The sequence below is a fragment of the Thamnophis sirtalis genome, unplaced genomic scaffold (genome assembly GCF_051295495.1).
Source record: "Thamnophis sirtalis isolate CommonGarterSnake01/CBP01778 unplaced genomic scaffold, rThaSir2_p1.2 scaffold_3, whole genome shotgun sequence".
In the NCBI taxonomy this organism is placed as follows: domain Eukaryota; kingdom Metazoa; phylum Chordata; class Lepidosauria; order Squamata; family Natricidae; genus Thamnophis; species Thamnophis sirtalis.
In genome coordinates, this window is record NW_028261383.1 from 110,823,005 (window position 1) to 110,847,266 (window position 24,262).

Sequence of the window (24,262 nt, forward strand, 5' to 3'; positions counted from 1 at the left end):
TGTCAGATAAAGGTAAAGGTTCCACTCGCACAAATATGCTAGTTGTTCCTGACTCTAAGGGGCGGTGCTCATCTCAGTTTCAAAGCTGAAGAGCCAATGCTGTCCAAAGACGTCTGCATGGTCATGTGGCCGGCATGATTAAATGCCCAAGGTCCATGGAATGCTGTTACCTTCCCACCAAAGGTGGTTCCTATTTTTCTACTTGAATTTTTACATGCTTTTGAACCACTAGGTTGTCAGAAGCTGGGACAAGTAACAGGAGGGCACTCCGTTAAGCGGCTCTATGGATTCAAACTGCCAAACTATCAACCTTTCTGATCTACAAGCTCAGCAGCTTAGCCACTGACCACCACTTCCCTTTAGGTTTTCAGATAGGTGCCAAGAAAGTTGATGTCCATAGTTGCCATATTTCCTTTTACAAAGGGAAAATAAGACACCCTCTACTTTAATGGTATGATAAACTGGCCAAATGGTCTTATTCCTACTCTTATGGTGACATCATTGTCATTGCCACTGTCATCATTATTGTTATTTTTATTGTTATTGTTTTTATTGTGGATCACATGGTCAATCAGATGTTTAGACTTAATTTACCATATTTATCCACTTATCAAGTTTTTCCCAAGGACCTGGGAGAGGCAGATATTATTGATGGCATTAAAGATATGATCCTAGCAATCAAGTTGTTCTAAGTAAAGCTGCTTTTGTAATTGACTGATGGTGATTTTGTCAATGCCAATAGTGTTAAGGTGGTGCTCCAGATGTTTAGGGATTGCTCCTAAATCACATATCAGTACTAGTATTATTTTTGCTTTCTTTTGATACAGTTGTTCTATTTTTAACTTGAAGGTCTTTGTATTTTGTGATTTTCTTCATTTCTTTCTCTTCTCTTCTTCAGGTACTGTCCTATCTATTATTCAGGCTCTTTTGTCTTTTTTATCAACAATTATTAAATCTGGTGTGTTGTGTGGCAGGTGCTTGTCTGTTTGAATTCTAAAGTCCCAGAGCACTTTAGCTTCTTCATTTTCTATTACTTCGTCTATTTTGTAGTCCCAGCAGTTCTTTCTTGCAGGCAAATGGTACGTCTTGAAGATATTCTAATGCACCATTGTTGTTATTTTGTCACGTTGCTGTTTCTAATCGGTCTGTGCAATCTTCTTATAGCAACTAAACAGGTGGTCCACTATTTCTTCAGCCTTTTTGCAGAAATGGCATTTGCTGTCTGTTGCTATCTTTTCAATTCTGGCATTGTGTGCACTTGTTCTTAAGGTTTGGTCTTGTGCAGCCAGAATTAGCCCCTGTCTCTTTCTTCTATTTTCTAGTTTCCAGTTTCCAGTTTATTGGTATTTGTATGCCACCCACTCCCAGGGGACTCTGGGAGGCTTACAGACAAACAGGGGGATTAAAAGGTAAAAATAAAAATATAATCATTTTAAAAATACACAACATACATACACTTAAAATGGAGCTGGATGCTGATCAACAGCCCCAGGCCTGCTGGAACAGCCAGGTCTTAGTGGCTTTACGGAAGGCCGGAAGAGTAGTGAGGGTCCGGATCTCTACGGGCAGATCATTCCATAGGGCCGGGGCAGCAACAGAGAAGGCCCTCCCTCGGGGGGTCGCCAGCCGACATTGACCCGCCGATGGTACCCGGAGGAGGCCCAATCTGTGAGATCTAATCGGTCTTTGGGAGGTAAATGTCAGGAGGCAGTCTCTCAGGTAGCCAGGTCCTAAACCATGTAGGGCTTTAAAAGTAACAACTAGCACCTTGAAGTGTGTCCGGAGACCAATGGGAAGCCAGTGCAACTCGCAGAGGATAGGTGTAACATGGGTGTATCTAGGTACACCCATTATCGCTCACGCGGCTGCATTCTGGACCAACTGCAGTCTTCGAGTACTTTTTCTGGCTGTTAGGTGGTGCCAGGTCATGTTCTTATCTGCTTGTTTAATGTACTGGTCATGTAATACTTTGCTTTTTCATGTGTATTTCTATTTTTTTTTCTTTTCTATTTTTCATTTGGTCTTTCTTTTAGGCCACTTTGGTCTGTCTGGTATTCAGTAAGCCTTCATGGTATACATCTTCTTCACCGTTCTTCAGATAATCTTCTTATGCACTTTTTTCTTCTACAGGTGTCTGATATACTTGCAACATTCCATGCCCACCTTCAAAAGTCCTTGGTAAGAAGAGTCTGTCAACATTAATGCAAGGATGAAGAGCATTGTCATTATTTTTCAGTCTTCCTATCCAGGGCTATTAGTTCTGTGTGAGTCCAATCTATTATTCCAATATTATTATTTTCTTATTAATATTATTAAATATTGATGTTATTCATTTATTTATATTTTTGGTGTGTGTGTGTAAATAAATAGGTATAGGTAAATGACTAGCAGTTATGTGCGAGAATAACTGCTAGTCATTCTGACTCTAGGGGGCAGTGTTTCAAACCCAAACAGCCAGCACTGTCCGAAGACATCTCCATGGTCATGTGACCAGCATGACTAAAAGCGGAAGGCACACAGAAGTCTGTTACCTTCCCACCAAAGATGGTTCCTATTTTTATACTTGCATCTTTACACGCTTTCGAACTGCTAGTTTGGCAGAATCTGGGACAATTAACAGGCGCTCATTCCTTTATGTGGCACTAAAGATTTGAATCACTGAACTGCTGACCTTTCTGATCCATAAGGTCAGCATCTTAGCCACTGAGCCACCGCGTTCCTTAATTAATATATAGTTGAATGTTATTCTTACTAATATTACATACTGTTAGTCCCAGTTTTATTAGGCCAAAAGCTTGTATTCCTATCCAACTGAGCTAGATGGATTCACTTGCAATATTTATTATGACCTTGAGGAAGGAGACATCTTTTATTTTTCTTATTCTACTTTATACCTTATAGCTACTTTAGCCCCTTTTGTGTTTTGACCACGTTGCTTCCCCCTATTGCAAATTATGTTGAGAGCCCTGGAAAGTAAACCTTCAGAAAGAATTAACCTTTTCATCTTCTGTGAAGGTAATTAAATCAGATTAAATCGGAACATTACAAAATGAGTGGTGTGCTTCGATTCAACCCCACTCCTACTTACAATGATATATATTGATTCCTATGATGTGTAAATATCAGCAGTGGGATTCACTTACCTTCCCTACTGGGTTGCAAATGTGAGCGTGCATGAGCAATGCTCATGCATTATGTCGGGACGGGTGGATGGAGCTTCCTGTAGCCATTGCTACCAGTTCGCCTGAACTGGAGAGAACCAGCTGAATACCACTGGTGAATATAACCAAGTCTATTCAGTCTATGCAGTACCTTGGAAAGCATGATGGGAAAGGATGTTTTGTGTTGTCACTGAGGAACTTCAGCCACAAAGGAATATGCCATGGATGTAAAGAGAAAAAAAATATTTTGAAAATTAGCAGGAGATACACTGGATTGTTTTTCTCTTTCCTTCCTTCTCTTTTTCCGATACCAAACCGCATGAGGTTGGTCCTCGTCAATAATATATGAATAATGTCACAAAAATTATCAAATTATGGTGAGAGGCATCATGATGCACAGATAATAGATTATTATTAATGCAGTGCTAAGATACAAGAAGAGCATGGTAGTACAAATTAAAATAGGTCTGATTTTTCCCCCATAAGCCAGCTGTCATGCTGGTCCTTTGAGCTTTGGAAATCAAGTTGAGTTTCAGACCTGACTAGGAAGACATATGAAACATCCTCTTCATTTCAGATGTAAGGACTTTATGCAGCATCCAAGTTCAGAACACTAATCATTTTGCTGAGTTTTTTAAAAAAGCAGTCAATATGACCCAGCACTGCAGATTTAAGTCCTATACAGTGCCACATAAAATACACACATCTCAAATTACATTTCTTTACTGATTTATTAAATTAAATTGTATTACCTGATATGTCCTCCAGTGTAATATTGTGGTTAGGTTGCTGGACTAGGGCTGGGGTGACCTGGATTCAAGATTACTTTCAACCATAGAAGTTTACTAGATAGTTTTGGGCTAGTTAACAAACCTACCTCAGGGGGTCTATATTGGAGGGAAAAAATAAAAGATTTTTCACAGAGAGAGAGAGAGAGACAGATAGACAGACAGAGTCCTGTTTGTTGCTTTCAGTTTTATTTTGGATAATGGTACCTTGAAATTGTGGAAGTAAGTCAAGAAAATCATGAATGTGATCTTCATGGTAAACCACAATATAGTGCATTGTATATTACAATGTTAGAGACATATTTGGAGGGAAATACTTCTCCAGCACTGTTCATTAAGAAGTTAAATATGTTGACATTGTGACTTGGACTGTTTTCTGTTCTAAATCAGGTGATTATGAATCTCAGCAACATTACTAACTACAAGATCACAATCCAATACACAATTAAGCATGTAAAAAAAAAATCTTCAAGCTCAATCAATAGATGCATTTAATCCAGTATTAGATCACAGCCAGAAATGTCAAGGTGTATCAGGAAAGAAAAAAAGAGTGTTCAGGTTAGAGAATAGCATTGCTAGAGAGACTTAAACCCCAACATTTATTTTTTTTCTTCTGCAAATTAAGCAATATTGACAGCCTTCCAGCACAACGTTGTATTTTCTTTAAAAAGAACACTGTGTATCTAATTCTTTTCTGCTGAAACTTTTACTTGCCCATAGCCATTCTTTGATGGGCAACTAAATCTATTCTAAACTTCTGCTGCCAAGGCCTTTTTCTATAATATTGGATTCTTTGCCAAGGAAGGAAGGAAGGAAGGAAGGAAGGAAGGAAGGAAGGAAGGAAGGAAGGAAGGAAGGAAGGAAGGAAGGAAGGAAGGAAGGAAGGAAGGAAGGAAGGAAGGACTTTTCTTGTTGCAAAATATATTTAAATGGATTCCCAATTACATTCATTTAATTTTCAAAGGCCTAGAAGGCCATCACAATCTAAGACCTATATTTTAATTGCCGTTGTGTTTATTAATAAGAGCTCTTTCTGTGACGGCCAGCTCAATGTGAAAGATTTCTATCACCATAGGCTGCAGCTCTCAACTTCCATATACTTCTTTCAAGTTGATATTAATATTAATATCATAATAATAAATTTGAAGGTTCATATGGTCTGCAAAATATTTAATGTTTTTTCTACCGATGAACATATATAAAATTCAGTTTTTTTAAAAAGCAAGAAAATATTTTAAAGGCCCAGTTTGTTTTTGTAGTAGGAAGTCAATCTATTTTTTTTGAATGAGCATTGATTAAACAAAATTTATAAAGAGCATTTATATTTTATAACATTTTATAACTCTACAGTATATAACATTTTTGAAATATGATTTCTGGTGGTAATCATACAACCACACTAGAAATGAGGTTATTCTAGCAAGATTCTGTGATGTCTTTTCTGTAGTAATGTAGTCCTTGAAAAAGTCACAGAAAGATTAACAGTGTGCCAGATTATGTTAGGATGGGTAACCTAATTTAACTTTCAGGGGTGGGTAAAAGGAAAGGAGAATTGATAACTCCTTCTAATTGTAGGGAACAATTTTAATATGGAATCTCCAGAGATAATATTTGGGAGGGTGGAGGAATTCTTTCAACCAATTTTTATTCCTACATCTCATTCATTTTCTATAAATCTATATTTCTCTCTCTCTTCTCTCTCATTCATATCAAAAATTCAATTTTCAGCTCTTTTCCTATAATATAGATTTTAATAATTTACTTTCTAATTTTATATTCATCTAGTACATTCTTTGTGTTTTTCCGGACTCTTCCTTAACTTACTCTGTGTACTAATTTAGTTTTACTTATACTATTGTGAGTGATCTAATGTGAACTTTTAATAAGGTGCAAATTTAATACACATATATGCATGAGGTTATGAAATCCCTTTGTATGAATTATAAATTATGTGGAATGCTTAAGAGGAAACAGACACTACTTTTTAGGGCAGTTTGCTCTTGTTTCTATAACCCAAAGTGCAATCAATTTTCAAGTAAATAAAAATTGGCAGATCATATACCTATTTAAATCAGTGATGCCCTTTCCTCTTTTAGGAAAAATCCACTCAGAAAAAGCTGCATACATATCCTTGCTATAACAGGCCAGGACTTCTGTTAAACTACCAGTTCAGAACAACAGAGTTGGAAAAAAGTTTGGAGTCTTCTAGTCCAACCCATTTTTTCAACCCTATACTATTTCAGACAAGTGATTGTCTAGTCTCTTCTTAAAAGCCTCCAATGATACAGCACCACACCTTTTGATGCAAGCCATTTCACAGGTTAATTGTTGTCACTGTTAGAAACTTTCTCCTTAGTTCTAGGTTGCTTCTCTCCTTGTTTAGTTTCCATCATTGCTTCTTGTCCTGTCTTCTGCTGCTTTGGGAAATAGGTTGACCCTTTCTTCTTTGTGGAAGCCCTTCAAATATCAGAACACTGCTATCACCTCTAGCCCTTCTTTTCACTAGACTAGACATACCCAATTCCTGCAACTATTGTTCATTCAACAATACAATCTATTCAACTATATATTGAACTATAATGTATAGTTCAATTATACAACCTATACTTGATTTAGGTTATAAGCCATTTCATCTTCCAAGTCCCACTATATTCAATCACAAACAAAGACAGGGCAATTAATATCTCCTATCATTAAGTGACTCTATATATATATATATATATATATATATATATATATATATATATATATATATATATATATATATATATATATATATATATATATATATATATATATATATATATATATATATATATATATATATATATATATATATATATATAGAGAGAGAGAGAGAGAGAGAGAGAGAGAGAGAGAGAGAGAGAGAGAGAGAGAGAGAGAGAGAAGTTAAAGAATAAGATGAACAAGTCAAAAGCTACTGATCCTTAGCATTATCACGATCACTAGTAACATCTACCATCTATTTCTGAAACTCATTCAGAAGGAAAATAGAGAACAACTATGCCTTCAGTATGCAACTTTTAGAACTAATATAGGAAGATATCTTAGTATTAAAATCATTTGTCATCTCTATGAAAGCAAAGAAGTATATTTCGGTGATCTCTAAAATTAGATAGAAATGAATCAGGAATAAGCAACCTAGTATTTTCTAAAATGTTGTAACACTAAGCATTTGGAGAATTCCAGAATAATAATTTTATTCAAAAGGATGCAGCATTGATCAACCCTACCCAGACCATGTGTAAGAAACTAATATGATAATTCAGCACTAGTTTCTGCCCTTATTCCTGGACTAAATAGACCACTAGTTAAGGATACTGATACCAAAATGATTCACAAGGGAAAAAAAGAGATTTTCAGTTCATTCTTCAAGTTCTTTTGCAACTTGTTTACAGCCAAGGAAGACAAGGATCAAAAATATAATCTGTCTTAGAACTTCAATCGAGATGGAATCAAGTTTACTGAGTTTATCCTTAAAGAAAGGAGGCCTAATTGAAATAATATATTCATCACCAGAAAAATTATGAAGTATCCAATTCTTCCATGCATAAGTTCCTTCCCCATTCATAATAACATAACATTAGAGAAAATGCTGCATTTGACAGAAGTTCAGAGAGCCATTGGAGGAAATGCTTTTTCGTCACTACTTGCAAACTCATGAAAAGTAGGATATTGAGATCACTACATAATCTTGCTCATCCAAAGTCCTTGAAAAAAGTGAATACTGGTAGTTTAATGTTAGGTTGCTAAAACTAGCATAATATAGACTTTCAAAACTGTCTAAATGTGCAGATTTTTTTAATTAAAAAAATCATCAAATCTACAAGAAGCTATCTGAATATTTTTGCATAGCAACTGTTGCTAAGAAAGATCTGCAAGCCTAAGCCAAAATTCAGAAGAACTGAAGAATCTCATCAGCATTTCAAGCAGCTGGAGAAGACTAAATATACGTAGTCAAATGACTAGTTTCCTTCAGTGTTTCTACTTTTAGATATTTCAAAGGGAAAAAAGATTATGGTTAGAAAAAATAGCCATTCTATATCCATTCTGTGTCACCAAAGTAGAAATTATTGGAGTGCCAGATTCTATGCTATCCATTTTCATCTATTGCTTCCTATTCATTAAAGAAAATAGTATTCACTTTTTAAGATTTGATTGAGTATATCTAGAGACACACGATCCCCTCCCTCCAGTTCATAGCCAAAAAATAGTGTGAGTTGTAAAATTCCATCTGTAGCATCATGTAGGTTGTTGAAGCATCATTCCTGTGATATTCTGATAAGAAAATGTTAGATCCTCTTACAATGTTGTTTTAAGTCAGGAGTACACAACCTGTTCATGGACCACATATAGAAGTTTAAGTACAGTCCTCAGAATATAGACAGAGTAAGGAAGATGACTTTGACGGTGGTGCAGGAACTATTACTTAGGCAAAAGGGACTAAAATATTTTTTTAAAGTCCAGGATAATAGAATAATATTCAGAAGCAGCTGAGACTGACACTAGCTAATTCACTGAAGTATAAGAAAGAGAAGCAAGGGCAGCACAATCTGATTTGCAAAATGCTGTCAATCAAAGCACTTTTACTCTTCCTATGGAGATGATTTCCTGGTCTCATTTAAACTGCACATTTTAATGTGACAGATGAGGGAAGGTATTAAATACACATATGTTTAATATGTATTTAATGTGTTAAATATAAGCATGCTAATCATACTAATTCATGAAATAAAAATGACATCAAATTTAGTTTTGGACCTGCTCCTCACTATCTTTTGAAATGTGGCCTTGTACCTATGGTACATCCTATTCAAAGGGCAAATGTGGCCTTTGGCACAAAAAAAGTTTGGATGCATCATTTATAGTGTCTCCCTAATCTCTTTTGAGCTTTGGGTTAGGCAGCTGGCAGATTTCTCATTTGTATTGTGTTAAAAATACCATCCCCCCCCCCCCCCCGTCTGTTCTCATCGAACATACTGGAACAAAAATGGCTTCCTGTTTTATTTTTTGAAAAACAATAACTCTTCAAAAAGAACATGGATTTCTTGCTTTCACTTTGTATTATACAAGGTGCCCAAAAGGCCATGAACTTCACTGCAATAGTCTGCAGCTTCTTATATTTTAATTGTAAGAAGAACTTGGAAGCCAAGGAGGCTGCAGAGAAAACAAACCCCATCCGGATATTTAAAAACACATTGGTTAGAACATTAAGAAGAAGATTAAGAAGAACATTTTTAAACAGATAATTGAAATTAATTCAATTATCTGAAGTATAAGAAGGGGAAGGAAGGGCGGCACAATCTGATTTGCAAAATGCTGCCAATCAGAGCAGTTTTATGTTTCCTGTGGAGTTGATTTCCTGGTATGATCTAAACAGCACATTTTAATGTGACAGATGAGGGGAGGTATTAAATACACAAGGAAACCCAAGGACAGAAAACCTTTTACATAGTTTTGGGGCATTATCAAAAAACTCTCTCATCCTGAAATAGTTATCAAGTGCTAGGAAAGAGCCTGAACAAGGCTTGCCAGTCGTGACACTCGCAGCTTCCTCAATCCTCATTCTGTGCAGATTTAGCTGATTTAACATTAATGAATATGAAACCGATATGAAAGCAAAGGCAAAAGGGTGCACTGCAGGATGCAGATTATGTGTAAGAAATCATTCCCAATTATAAGGTTCAATGGGATTTACTCTTGAGATTATTGTACAGGTTTATTGTTTATTGCTCTGAGCATCAGTTGCTATCCATACACATAACACAGAGAGAGAAATATATAGATTGGAGATATTCAAATACCTTATTATTTCTCCTTAACACTCTTAAGAAGTACATTGCAGGGTGAAAGGCACTAGCAGTCATTTTTGGACTGCTAAACACCATGCAAGTAAATTTGAAAAAACCAAGGAACAGGTGGGGGGGGGGGAGTTAAATGACCATTTAATTTAATGTGTTTAATTTAACCAAAGATCTACACTAAATGGTTCCTTCCTAAAGTTTTCCTACTTCTGCATATCTCTGATTTATTTTATTTTGAAATGAGCATAGCAAAATAAATTATTCAGCAAACAATTGGCAAAAGGCTAAACAACATATTAATAATATAGTTATAACCATGGAATCTTTGATTCAATCATGTCCATTTCCAATTTTTGATTTGCAAACTCTACGAGGACAAAAAATCAGAAGACCTAGAATTTAAATAAAAGGATCAAATATGGCTCCCCAAACCTTTGAGGACAATCGTGCTAAACTTCTGCGAACTATTTTTCCCAATATAACAGAAGGGGATAAATGAAAATATATGGAAAGAAATCAACAGATGACATTCAGTTAACCCATTAGAATGACTTTATTTAGGTAAGCAGCTGGAGCATTGCAGAGGCATCACAGAGCGTCACAAATGGTAAGTACGCATGCAGGCACTGTGCATGTGCATGCGCACTGCGCACATTCATGTGGTGGATGCCAGGTCCCGTTGCACTGTACCGGTTGCACCAGGATACGGAACCCGCCACTGGTAATTAGGGTTAACCAGAACGACAGTTTCGGTAAGCAGGGCAATAAAGATAAGGCTAGAAACAACACCAGAATGTTTCCTTCCTGCCTTCCTTACAGGATTAGCGCTGTAAAGTGGAAAAAAACAAAATGAGATTTCTTCCAACAACCAGTTCTCTGAACTGCTTTGAAAATTAAGAACTGGTTCTCTCGAATAGGTGTGAACTGGCTGGATCCCACCACTGTTCAAGTGTAGTGCTTGCTTTGGTCCCACCACTTCTGTCTCTTAGCTCTGCCTAATTTTTAGAATGAGGTCCCTGAACACAGATAAATGCTTGCAATTCATTTGGACATTTGGGATAGCCTAAAAAAGTTCTTTGCTGTTTCAATTTTTCAGAATAATCAGAAAATAGGAACCAGAATCATTTTTTACTGCAAGCATTTGAAGTGTTAATAATCCATGTTCATTAATTAGCTTCTCCCAAAAGAAAAATGGTGATTTTAGTTGTGTTTGAACTAATACAAGGCAGACTGCCAAACTGTAATGACCGTGATGTACCAGAACACAAATGTTATCTCCCAATGCTAAGACAATATTTTTGTTACTGCGCACACTCTGATCATTTATACACTACTGGGCTTTTTTTAACATACTACTTACCATGTAGTTGTCCTTCCCAAGTAAGCTACGAAACTGCTTGCATTTGGCTATTTGTCTTTCCTACCATGTTATTCTGTTCTATGGTTCTATAAAAATGTTAAAGCAATGTTCCTGGGCTAATAACAAAAGCATCCATACACCATGAATAAAAACTAAAATCTTTTATGTTTCTTGTGGGAACACTATGCCTTAAGTCAAGAATGAAAATTGGGCTAGTTTATTGGGGTACTTTATTTTTTTAATGTTATGTATTTATTTATTATTTTGTGTACATATTTATGTATGAATTTATTATTTTAGATGAAGAAATATCCATGGAAACATGATAAAGCAGCATATGCATACTCAGCTAACAGCATGTACAGGTAATCCTCAACTGGGAGTTCTGGTGCAACGAGAGTTTTGTCCCATTACCAGGAGAAAAACATCCATTTCCATAACTTAAAGCTGCTTTGGATAAAAGTTTCCTCCATACGTTGATGTTGTGAGAGAACATAGAATACAAGCCCTTAATGAATCTGTGCATGTGTAGGTTAATGTACTTGAGAAATTAGCTGAATCGAGTTATGATGGAGATGCCAAAAAGAGAATTAAATGGTCTCAAAACACTATGTGATAAATATCTACAGCAGGAGGATCTGACATTGGATAAAACAGTCACTCGCCATGGCCAGATGATATAAAAATCTCAAAAAAGAAAATTGCCTAATGGCAGCAGTGAGTAGCATCTTTTTAGACAGATCCGTTCATCATGTTCATCAACAGAAGGTGATGAAAAGGTCAGCCAAAGATGGAGAAAAAGTGACTTGGGAGACTATGTTCTGGGAAAAGCAGAGTTTGTTACAAGAAAACCAAGGATGGATCTCATAACAATGACATGAAGTGAGCACATCCAAAGATTGGGTTTGTAAAAGTGATTTGGATAGCAAAGAGTGACAATAATATGAATGTGTTTTTTTCAATTTTGAATAGAAAGAGATTGTGAGTGCTGAGTTAAACAGAACATAGGAGAATGATAGTATACAACAAGTATATGAACATACAAACTGGATATTGAGAATGTTGATTATGCCAAAAAAGGTACTAATGAAAACATGTCATTTTATCCCACTGAAGACTATGGTGCCAACAGTAGATAATATTTGGCCTATGATTAAAAGTGCATTGATATTTGTTGAGTTAGATGCCACCAAAAGCTTTTGGTAAATAGAACTGGCATCAGAAGCTCAATCAGATACACTTTGGCTTTTTTAACGTCTCTCTCTCTCTCTCTCTCTCTCTCTCTCTCTCTCTCTCCCTCTCCCTCTCCCTCTCCCTCTCCCTCTCCCTCTCCCTCTCTCTCTCTCTCTCTCTCTCTCTCTCTCTCTCCCTCTCCCTCTCCCTCTCTCTCTCTCTCTCTCTCTCTCCCTCCCTCCCTCCCTCCCTCCCTCCCTCTCTCTCTCTCTCTCCCTCTCTCTCTTTTGGATTCTCAAATGATTTGAGAATTATCAGGAGGCAAAGGATCCTGTAGGAACCTCCAAATATTGTCTGATTTATGTTTTTTGCCTATACAGAAACTGTTGAAAAGTCTATGGTGTAGAAACAGCAATTTTTGAGAGATTTCATTACAAAGTTAAAAGAAAAGCAAATGTCAGTTTGGTCTTTAAAAGGCTGCCACATTATAACATGTTGCTTCCCCTGATGAAATTAAGCACAATCCCAAAAGAAAGCAAAAACTTTCTTGTAAATCCTAATTGCTAAGCATCTGGATTTACAGCATTCTTTTCTAGTTACCTATGGCAACCTAATTATTTGGATATGTTGGAAGCATTGTGCCTGCTCACAAGATAAGGAATATTTTGCCTCAGGTCTGAGGAAATTGATTCTGCATTGAAGACCTGAACTGAAGATGCCTCAATTAAGAAATTTATCACAAATCATTTCTGCACACAACTCAACTACAAAACTTTCAACTTGCCATCTTGCATCCAGCTTCTTCATTAAATGTTGCAACCTTATGATTTTGCAGTTCAATGGATTTCAGGGGAAAACAAATATAGCAGATTCTTTATGACATCTTCTATTACTTTAATTCTATTATTTCTTCTTACTATTGCTGCAAGGTCCATTCCAACTCTTGTTATTCTGTTATTCTGATTCAGGATTAAACTCATTGATCGAGTAGATTAGATACTAAGTTCTTGATTTATGAATGTTAGATTTTTTTAAAAAATCTTTGTTTCTCTGCTAGAAGTGTTACTTACAACGCCTAGACCTATTGTTTCATGTAACATATGGGTTAGGACAATTAAATTAAAATATTGTTCAATCCAACAAATGGCCACAGATAATTTCTAGTACTAAGCATGTTGTTACCAAATATCTTTACATTATAAACTTTTTGCAGGCTAAGCAGCCAATTTAAGAAGATACAGAAGTCATTATAGTCATCATATGAGATACACCAGGATGTTAAGCTAACAAAACAAGTTCTGTATACTTAATTTTACAGGAAAATATTCAATTATCTTGACCCCTTCCAGTCCGGCTTCAGACCTGGTTACAGCACAGAAACCGCTTTGGTCGCATTGACCGATGATCTCTGGAGGGCCAGAGATGGAGGCCATGCGTCCATCCTGGTTCTCCTTGACCTCTCAGCGGCTTTCGATACCATCGACCATGGTATCCTTCTGCGACGACTGCGGGAGATGGGGGTGGGAGGCACTGTTTTGCAGTGGTTCTCCTCCTACCTCTCGGACAGGTCACAGTCGGTGTTGGTCGGGGGGCAGAGATCGTCCCTGAGGCCCCTAACATATGGGGTGCCACAGGGTTCGGTCTTATCCCCCCTACTATTTAACATATACATGAAACTGCTGGGCGAGATCATTCGGAGGCACGGGATAAAATACCACCAATACGCGGACGATACGCAACTGTATCTGTCCACCCCGTGCCAACTCAATGAAGCGGTGGACGTGATGAACCAGGGTCTTGAGGCCGTTAAGAACTGGATGAGCGCTAACAAACTGGTACTCAACCCGGACAAGACCGAGTGGCTGTTGTGTTTCCCTCCCAACAATTTGGCCAATGTTCCAACACTCAGGCTGGGGGGTCAAATTTTATACCCCTCAGATAGGGTCCGTAACCTAGGAGTCCTCCTGGATCCACAGCTGACTTTTGACCATCAGTTGTCGGCTGTGACCAGGGGGGCATTTGCCCAGGTTCGCCTGGTCCGTCAGTTGCGGCCCTACCTGAACCGGGAGGCTCTCGCAACAGTCACTTGAGCCCTTGTGATCTCCAGGCTGGAATACTGCAATGGGCTCTACATGGGGTTGCCCTTGAAGTGCATCCGGCGACTGCAGTTAGTTCAGAATGCAGCCGCGCGAGTGATAGTGGGCGCACCGCGGTTCGCCCACATTACACCCATCCTCCGCGAGCTGCACTGGCTACCTGTCGATCTCTGGGTGCGCTTCAGGGTACTGATGACCACCTTTAAAGCACTCCATGGTAGTGGATCTGGGTACTTGAGAGACCGCCTTCTGCCGATTACCTCCCTCCGACCGATCAGATCGCACAGACTGGGCCTCCTCCGAATCCCATCTGCCAGTCAATGTCGACTGGCGACTACACGGAAGAGAGCCTTTTCTGTTGCAGCTCCGACCCTGTGGAACGACCTCCCCGTCGAGATCCGTACCCTTACCACCATCCAGACCTTCCACGCAGCCCTTAAGACCTGGCTCTCCCATCAGGCCTGGGGATAGGTTTCCAATTTACCTGCCCGAGTGTTGACTGTTGAATGCAAGTTGTGTTTTATTATTTTATTCTGTTCACATATTGTTTGTCTTTTGATATTGCACCCCCTTCCCTGTGATTGTAAGCCGCCCTGAGTCCCCTCAGGGAAAAGGGCGGCCTATAAATCCTAATAAAATGTCTTAAAAAAAATGTCTAAAAATGTCAATTCATTAATTTGAAACTTTTATATAAGATTTTGTTGAACCCCCACAATATGTGCTTACAATCACTGATTACTCTTCTCACCTGAAGGCATTTTTCACTGCCACATATTTCAGCTGTTTCAATTATCAGTGCACTGCATGATATTTTTATTTCTATTGCATATCCTTATGAAGCTGTTCCTGGAAATGCCCAATCATTTTCAGGTCACCTTGCTTTAACTTCTAAAAAATTTGATTAGATATTTGTTCAATTATTTATTTATTTTATGTGCTCGTCTTAAGATCCCATTAAAAAAGCATATACAGACAAATGCTGAATGGATTAGTTAAGCAATGAAATGTGTTCTATATTGTTCAATGTATACATGTGTTCAATATAGTGTTTTACACAGTTTGAAATCAGTTTTGTTGCTGTACATTGAATTAGAGAAGCTGTAGTTAATCATCCTTTACTATTCACTAGGATGATTAAGTGTTGTTTAGTAAGATTTCAAAGATTAAACATGCCAGACTTCTGATCTGCGTTATGCTCAGTTGGAATGTTTGCTTAACCCCCAAAAGATAACCCACTTGTTTAGCATTCTCTCCCATCTATGATTCCTTCTAGGATATCACTGTTAACTATCAGTAAATGTTACTAAAGTCAATGGCATTTATTTCTCATGTCCAGTTGTATAGTGGTGAAGATGCTGGCCTCGAACCAGGAGACTACACTTTCTAGTCCCATCTTAAACATGAGAGACCATTGGGTGACTTTGAACCAGTCACTTTTTCTCAGCCCAATTCACCTCACAGGGTTGTGTTTTGAGGGGAAAATAGAAAGAGGAAGGAGTGGAATCAGTGGAATAACTTGGCCTCCAGAAGTTGTGGGTGCTCCAACACTGAAGGTTTTTAAAAAGAGATTGGACAACCACTGATCTGTTTGGTGTGTCTACTCCTGCTCAATTAGCAGTAACAATAGCACTTAGACTTATATAAAGCACTTAGTGCTTTACAGCGCTTTCTGAACAGTTTACAGAGTCAGCATATTGTTCCCAAAAACCTGGGTTCTCATTTTACCAACCACAGAAGGCTAGAAGGCTGAGTCAACCCTGAGCCACTCAGAATTGAACTCCTAGAGTGAGCACTGAGTTATCCTGCAATACTGGATTCTAACCACTGCCCCACCATGGCTCTTGTTAAAGACTTGATCTAAGTTCCCCTAAGTTCTTATTTTAAATAGTAACTGCACATTTTGATATTTGCACTCCTTTGTTTGCTAAGGTTGACTGCAATTACCACTAGAGGATTATTTATTAAATAACTTATCAAAGTGCTAATTTCAAGATAGATAGTGGGTTGGAAGCAGTGATTGTGTAATTATTAAGCATAGTTTTCCCATTGCCGATTGTTTAAGGGAGCAGATTGCCATCAATGTCCTTCCAGGTGGAGTAGCAGATGTTTCTCCCAGTTGGTATCAACAGGAGGTTTCATCCAATTGGCAGTGAAGGCCAGTGGCTCCCTCCCTTCTGAGAGCACAGATGGCAGATTTTTATTAAGAAGATGCCTGAACTGTGAGAAAGTGGATGCTATCATTACATTTAATAATTGATGTTCTGCTAAATTAATATATTACTTTGATATGTTTATATAGATAGGTGTGAACACACATTGTTTACACATGCCAATAAAAATCAGCAGTATAAGCTTGGAATGTATTGTTCTAACTGATTCAAATATAATGAGCCTGCCGGGAAGTAACATTTTCAAATATTAGTACATGTAGAAGATGAGATTGCTTCTCATTATAGGAGACTGAAATTCAATTTATAAGTCACTCTTCTGGATCTAGAACACTTAATCCACCAATATGCTCTCACTGTGGCCAACCAACTGCAGAAAGAAATATATTGGTCTCCAAGCAAGTGGCTAGTTCCACAGCCATTGGGGCTAATAGACACTGATCCTCATCACTCCATGGATTGGTCCAGCCATGCTTTTGTAGCCAGCTGAACTGATATACAGCATCACAATTCATGGAAGCAAATTCCAAAGTTGAATAACGTGTTCAAAAAAACCTCCTTTTTTATATATTTTTATTTTTTAAATAAATACAAACACCTTAAAATCATCTTCCATTACAAATTGTAGAAAGTGTGTCAATTGGTTACAAAGAACTTTTGTGCATCCCTTCCAGAGTCATCGCCTATGATTCATATCGTTATATATTTTACATCAAATATATTTATATATATTGCTATCATCGTATCTTATCCTTCATATGACTAAACATTGACTATAGTCAATGTTTTATAATAAACATTCCAAAAGTTAAAACAAAACCACATAATGGCATTCCCTTATATATTTTCAATATAATCGAGGCACATTATATCTTTATAACACATTCAAAATAAAAATTAATTATGTTTAATAACAACATTTTAGACTTCTTTTCTTAATCATTGTTTACAATTTATATCCAATTTCCCTTTTATCATGTCAATAAAAATCATTACATTGTTATTATTATCAGTCATTTATTTAACAATAGTTTTATTAAGTTTAACTTACTTTTTACCCTTTGTTCACCATTTAAAATTTATACCAAATTTCTTCTTATCAAACTAGTATATATGCATACATTGTTATCATTATCAATTATTTATCTAACTTTATCCATTATCACTACATTTTTAACATAATGCTCTAATTTAACTAGTGTTTTATTATTAATTTTCATATTTCAACATGTGTCTTTCCAGTAATAGTGTAATCCTATTTCTTTTGCCATTTGTAGAATTAGTCTTCTGGTTATTTCCTTAATCAAATTTGTTTGGACTTCTCTTCACAACTTGTTGTTTGTTACATATCTTGTAAAATCTCGAAACCCTCCATCAGCTTCTTTAATCAATTTATCTTTGGTTATCAGTAGTGTTTTTGTCAAAGTTTCTCTCCTTAAGTCCATCCATTATTCTCTTTTTTCTTCTTCTAAACCTTGAAATCTGGAATAAAGCACCTTTCCATCTATCTTCCCTTTCCTTGTTCCACTCTTTCCATCTACAACCACACATAGTTCACTGTCAATATCCATGGTTATCTTGCCTCTTTGTTCATTTTTCCCTTGGGTTTTTAGGACTTTAGCCTCCACTTTTTCCATTTGCTGGATATCTTCCATTTTTCCATCAGGTTTTCCCACACTATAATTTATATTTTCAATATTTTCCCATCTCTTCTCAATTCTCTCTGTTGTTTCTAATAATTTTTGAATTCCAAACATAATCTGTTGTAATGTTATGGTTTCTTTTTGATGTCCTGCCATCCTTCCAATTAGTAAACACTGCTACTTTTGTTTAAAAACAAATCTTTGTTTTCACTTTTTTTTCAGATACCAACAAGCATCCAAAGAGCACCTGTGTAAACAACCCACGTTCTTCTCTATAAACATTCTGAAGCCTTTGAAGTGCAAGGTCAAAATAATCAAAGGGGAAAAAGAAAAGGCAATATTTCCAGGTCTCAACCTCCAACCCCCTAGTGGCAGTGTAACTTCTTTTCCCTCTAAGATTACTACCCTCTTTATATTACTTTTAAATCTTCTTTATGTTTCAGGCTTAGAAGAAACATAATTCTTAAATGAAACAAAATAAAAAGAAAAAATCCATCCCAACCAGTATTGTAGAAATAAAGGAAAAGATTTAATCCATAGATAAAATAAAGAAGTAGAAGAAAAAATCTGGTACTTTCACTTTAAAAAGTAAAAAACTTTTTTTTAACTTAAAAAGTAAAAAACTGCAAAACTTCCATCCATAGGGAAAAAAACAAAGTAAAAAAAGATAGCACATTGTCCAATAATGCTTAATTTCACCGCATATTTGCTTTTCTTTACCAGTTTAATTTAACTTCAATCTTTTTTTGGGCAGTCTTTTATAAAAATAAGTTTGCCTCACCAAATGGACACACTTTCTCCTTCCACTTTCCTTCTGTTGCAGAGCTCCCAACTTCAGCAGCTTGAGGCTGTGCTTATTGTCGCCGGCAAGAAGAGATTCTCTTGGATCAATCAGGGACTTTGTGGTGTCCCTGAGATCAGCAAGACGTACTCTTCCCTGTCACCGTCTCTTCCAGACAGTTAAGGTCCAAATGGACTGTCCAGTGGCAAAAGTGTCGACTGCGATCTCGGAGCTCAGAGATTGCACATTGTACCATCGTGACATCAGCTCCTTTCTCCAAAAAAAAAAAAAATCTTTTTGTCTGTCCTGATTCTTTCAGGATTCAACTTCATTGGGTGACTGCCAGTATAATATTTTGTGAAGAGAAAAATAGCTTCTCCTGATCTTCTTTACCCACTCCGATATAATTTTGTATATCTCTATCACTTGCCTCCTTTGTAGACTACGTTAGTGCAATATTGGAGAGTCTTTGCCTTAGAGATATTGGAGACATTTGACAGCATGTTCTTGGAGATGGTGGTGGTGAAAAACATTGGCAGGCCACACTTGGCTACTTGGACACTACCTTGTGATGGCCTGCTTTAAATGGGTTCAAACTGTGGCTCCAAGCAGCACAGCCAAAATAGCCAAGAAAGGAAGGTGCAAGTTCAGGAATAGTTGGAGGGCCTCTGATTTCCCTTCCTGGCACTACTTGCAACAAGATACTGGAGTGTATGAAACAAAAAGGTGGAAATTATATCTGCTGAGAAATTGCATATCAATTAATCTGCTTGCTAGTTGCTAAAAAAAATCCTTAATCGCTTAACTTTAAAATGTTTTTCTCCTATCAAATGTGCTAGAAACCTTTCATTTTCTTTACCTAAGTTTCTATCTTAGGTATTCTGAATCAATGTATTATATAGGCTATCAGAAGGATAACCTCCACTGAAAGCTATGTTCTTTCTCTAATTTTTTATGTGGAATAACTTTTAAAACCCAAATACAGCACAAATAATTAATATAATTAATGTTGGTAAATTTGCAGCTTGATAAAGTAGTTGTAATTTAAAATGACATATTTTTGAAAGGTTTGCGGCTTTTCAGAGAAAATATTTCTATATGCCAGACTGGAATTAAGTTTAAATTCACTGCTCATTACAGTGATTTATCAAAAGAACAACTTACAGTTGGTGAGAAAAACTGGATCAATAGTATATCTTTTGGTATTAGCAAACTCCATGAGTAATGTTCTAGTGTATCGAAGAACTGAACATAGTACAAACTATATATGAATATGACTGATATTTTTAAAACATCTTTAATCAGCAGAAGTATCTTACTGCCTTGGCACCAGTTAGTAAAACAAGTCTTTTCTCTGTAGAACTTTCATTAGCCAAAACAAAATATTTCTGGGTCCTACCCTGTAAGAAAAATAAAAATACATTTGCAAAACAAAGAGCCTTTTATATTAGCATAAAACAACCCAGCCAGTTTGTCTTCTGGTTAGTAGGTATGTTGCAAACAATCACATCCACAATTGTATCAATGCTGTAAATAGCCAGGCCCTCCATAGCAACCATTTAATGAGAACAGCCATGTTCTGAAATCTGTCAACTAGGTCTGAATTGTTTGGGTGGAGGCATCTGTAGCTATAGTTAAATATATTTTTATCCCTAGTTAAAATCAATAAACCAAAGGAAAATCATTTGGGTTATTCGATCTAGGATTGCATTTGTGATAACAGTTCTCCAAGCTCCAATATCAGGAATATGAGACCATTCATTAATGTCCCAAAGCTGCTTTTTCTAACTCCCTTTCTCTCTCCAATCATTATCTTACAGATTCTCCTCATCTCCCATTAGCCTCCTTATTTGCCCCTCACTACTCCCAGGTACTTGATTATTGCTATTCTGCATAACATAGGCAGATCTCTATGTGTCTTCATTCATATCCTGCTGTACATTCATGTCCTGCTGTACTGTATTAGTTCAGGTACTAAAAGCTCTGCAAGCTTTATATTACTCTTGAGTCACAAACTGCTGCTTTACTCCATATTTTGTTCTGGCATGTTCCTTAAAACAGCACCATAGAGAGATATTGAAGACTGAAGAGTGGAAGGAAGAATTCAAGGAGTTAAGCTCCTTTTATATTTATATATTTAAAAACCCAAGCCACCAAACACTGAACATAACTTTCCACATGAACACAAGGCCTTGGGGAGTCCATGGTTTGAGATACCTCTTGTTGAAATCTATTTCATTGTAAGAAGAAACAGACAAAATAAAGTTCATCTAGAGGCTACTCCAGGATTGAAACACAAGTAAGCTAAAAGTGAAACAAAAGGAACCCCAAAACCCACATAAAAAATCTGAGGAATAAAATCTGGAGAGAAATTAAATGGAATTTAATTATAAACTCTTATAAAAGCAACAAAGACTTATCTATGTTATTAGTACTCATCAAAGAACTTGATTATACAATTAGCAAATTGTCATTTCTTCCAAAAGACAAAAAGAAAGCTAATAACATTGCAACTAAGATCACATTTTCAACATATCCCTTAAAAATGTAAATGCCAAAATTTCAGGAAAGCTTAAGATTGAAGACTGATTCTTTGGGAGTTTAGAAGGCATTTTAAACAACAAAGGCTAATTCCCTGAACTGGATTTGAATTGATTGTGTTTTGTTATTGATGTGCATGTGAAACTGCACAAGGTCTATCTTGGTTAGTTTCAGCTGGATTGCCAAGCTTTGTATAGGCAGGAAAACTTCTATTTAATGGGCCATGTAGGGAAAAATGATAACCATTAAAATTTGAAAGGGACATGTTAAAAAGTCCATTATTATGCATTTGTGTAAAATATGTGTTGAGTCTCTTGATGATTCCAACTAGTAGAGTTCAGAACTATAGTCCTGTCTATTATTTTGTTTGTTTGTATCCACCGCCGGGATGACCTTGGTCTGAGAGACAAACTGAGTAAAGGTCAACCTGCTGGCTTTCATGGCTAAGGAGGAACTGATGACCTGCTTCATTTTAGCCAGATGCCTTAATCACTAGACCAAACTGGCTCACCCCAATTGCACTAGGCATGGTATGTTGCTAGAGTGGCATTTTCTTGCTGATGCCTGCAACGAGGGGAAATGATCTGCCTCCAATCCTTGAACCTCAAAAGCTGCAGAGAGCACAACTGGTCCCATATCTTCTTCACCAATTCCCCAATATTCTTGCTAACTCAGCTTGCCTATCCCCCTGTTGTTCCCAGTGTCTTTCCAAACATTTCAGTAAAATCTTGGCTTAATGGACTTGGCTATTTCAAGACAACATCTAGACACAAATTATATCTGTTATTTTCAAAGTCCATTAGTGGAGACCTATTAAATCAAGATGTTACTGTATGGTTATTTTGTTCAGACTATTGTGCACTGTGGATAGACTAAACAATGGTTCCTTTTTTCTGTAGAGACAAATCTGAATTTGTTGGTTTGACCAATTTGCTAAAATTCTTCTCTCCTATGGTACTTCAGTTGTTTGTCTAGGTAAAAATGCATATATGAATCAGGAATGTTCCTTTTTTATTCTTGAGTGTTCTTGGGTGTTTTAAGATATAAAAAGAAGGATGGTTTCTATGGTTCCTCTCTGTTGGATAAGGCAGTAATGTCACCTAGTGTTTTTTCTTTCTTTTGTTAACTTTTTCAATCAATCCAACAAACTGCAACCACTTCTTGAGAGTGGAGGAGCTGGTAGTGGCCACACTGCTAAAAGATTTCTGCTGTACTACACTACTGAAATATTGGGCAATCTACATCAGTGGTGGGATTTGTCTGGTTTGGTTTGGGCTGGTTTGGACGAATGTGTTGTTAGATTGCTGGCTTGCATAGTCCCTTCTTGCCCCACCCGCTTCCAGGAGTCCCACACCCAATTTTGGGTGCCAGGTAAGTGAAGGGAGACCTACCAGGATCAAAACAGGGCACGGGGGTGGAGTGTGCCCCCCCAGCCCATTTTATTCTTCCAGGGGGGTGCTGGAGGCCTAGTGCTGCCTGTCACACACCTGGCCACACCCACCATGGACACACACACCCATTAGGGCAGATAATCGGTTGTTAAATTATTTGAATCTCATCACTAATCTACATTCTTAAGTATCTGCAAGGCAACCTATATTAAACCAAAGAAAGGAAGGTGATTTGGAGAGGAAATCTATTTTGTGTGGAATGAGTAGAGAGCCAAGGTGGCACAGTGGGTAGAGTGTAGTACTGTAGGCCTCCAGCACCCCCCTGAAGGCCACTTCAGCTGACTGCTAGTTCAGCAGTTCAGCGGTTCAAATCTCACCGGCTCAGGGTTGACTCAGCCTTCCATCCTTCCGAGGTGGGTAAAATGAGGACCCAGATTGTTGGGGGCAATATGCTGACTCTGTAAACTGCTTAGAGAGGGTTGAAAGCCCTATGAAGCGGTATATAAGTCTAACTGCTATTGCTATTGCTATTTTCTACTTAGCTGTTTGACCTTAAAATGGTACCTACTCTGGTGGTAGCTGAGAAATTAGGCTTTGTGGTCTTCTTAAAAGGACATAAAAATGCTTTGAAATATACTTCACCAATTAATCTCTGTGGTTGGTTCTTTAAAAATTTGGCGGGCTGGTAAACTTAGAAGAAAAAGGATTTCATTCTGCATTCCCACCATTTCCAATGGCAGGAACAATTACGTGCTTCTAATTTTGTTCTGATAGAATTTGAAGTGTTTTGAGAATTGTTTCACCAGAATGCAGCTAATTTGGAATGTTCCAACAAAATGTTCAGATGGAGTTATTTTGTTTTGCTGGGAACTGAAAGATGTGATCTCCATATTGTACATGTCCCTAATCACTCTTTCTCATATCATCAAGGAAATCATTTGAGGTTTTTTAAAGTACAGGGATTGTCATTTCCTATGCTAAACATGACCTCAATATTGTCTTTCTGGTTTTGTCTGCTGAAATTCATAGTTCAAAAATATGCAACGTATCAGAAAATATATTCAAAATGTGCATTTTAAGGAATAAAGACTTTATTTTTAAAGGTTGTACTTACTTGCAATATGCTACAAATTGGATTTATTATAGGAGTTTTATGAAAATCATATGGACATAGTGAAATCCATTCAACCTTATTCATACACTGTGTTGTCTATAAAATAACTGTATAGGCATTTCAACTTAGGCATTTCCAACTAGATTTTGGACTGTGGATGCAATAACAACCTATTATAGTGTATTTGACCAAGAAATGGTAAATATTTGTCAACTGATTTC

General features: G+C 37.0%; 1 pseudogene; it reads right to left on the reverse strand.

Annotated features, from left to right (window-relative positions):
- Positions 1-671: 671 nt before the first annotated feature.
- On the reverse strand, positions 672-19,251 carry LOC148048103 (uncharacterized; annotated as a pseudogene).
- Positions 19,252-24,262: the final 5,011 nt, after the last annotated feature.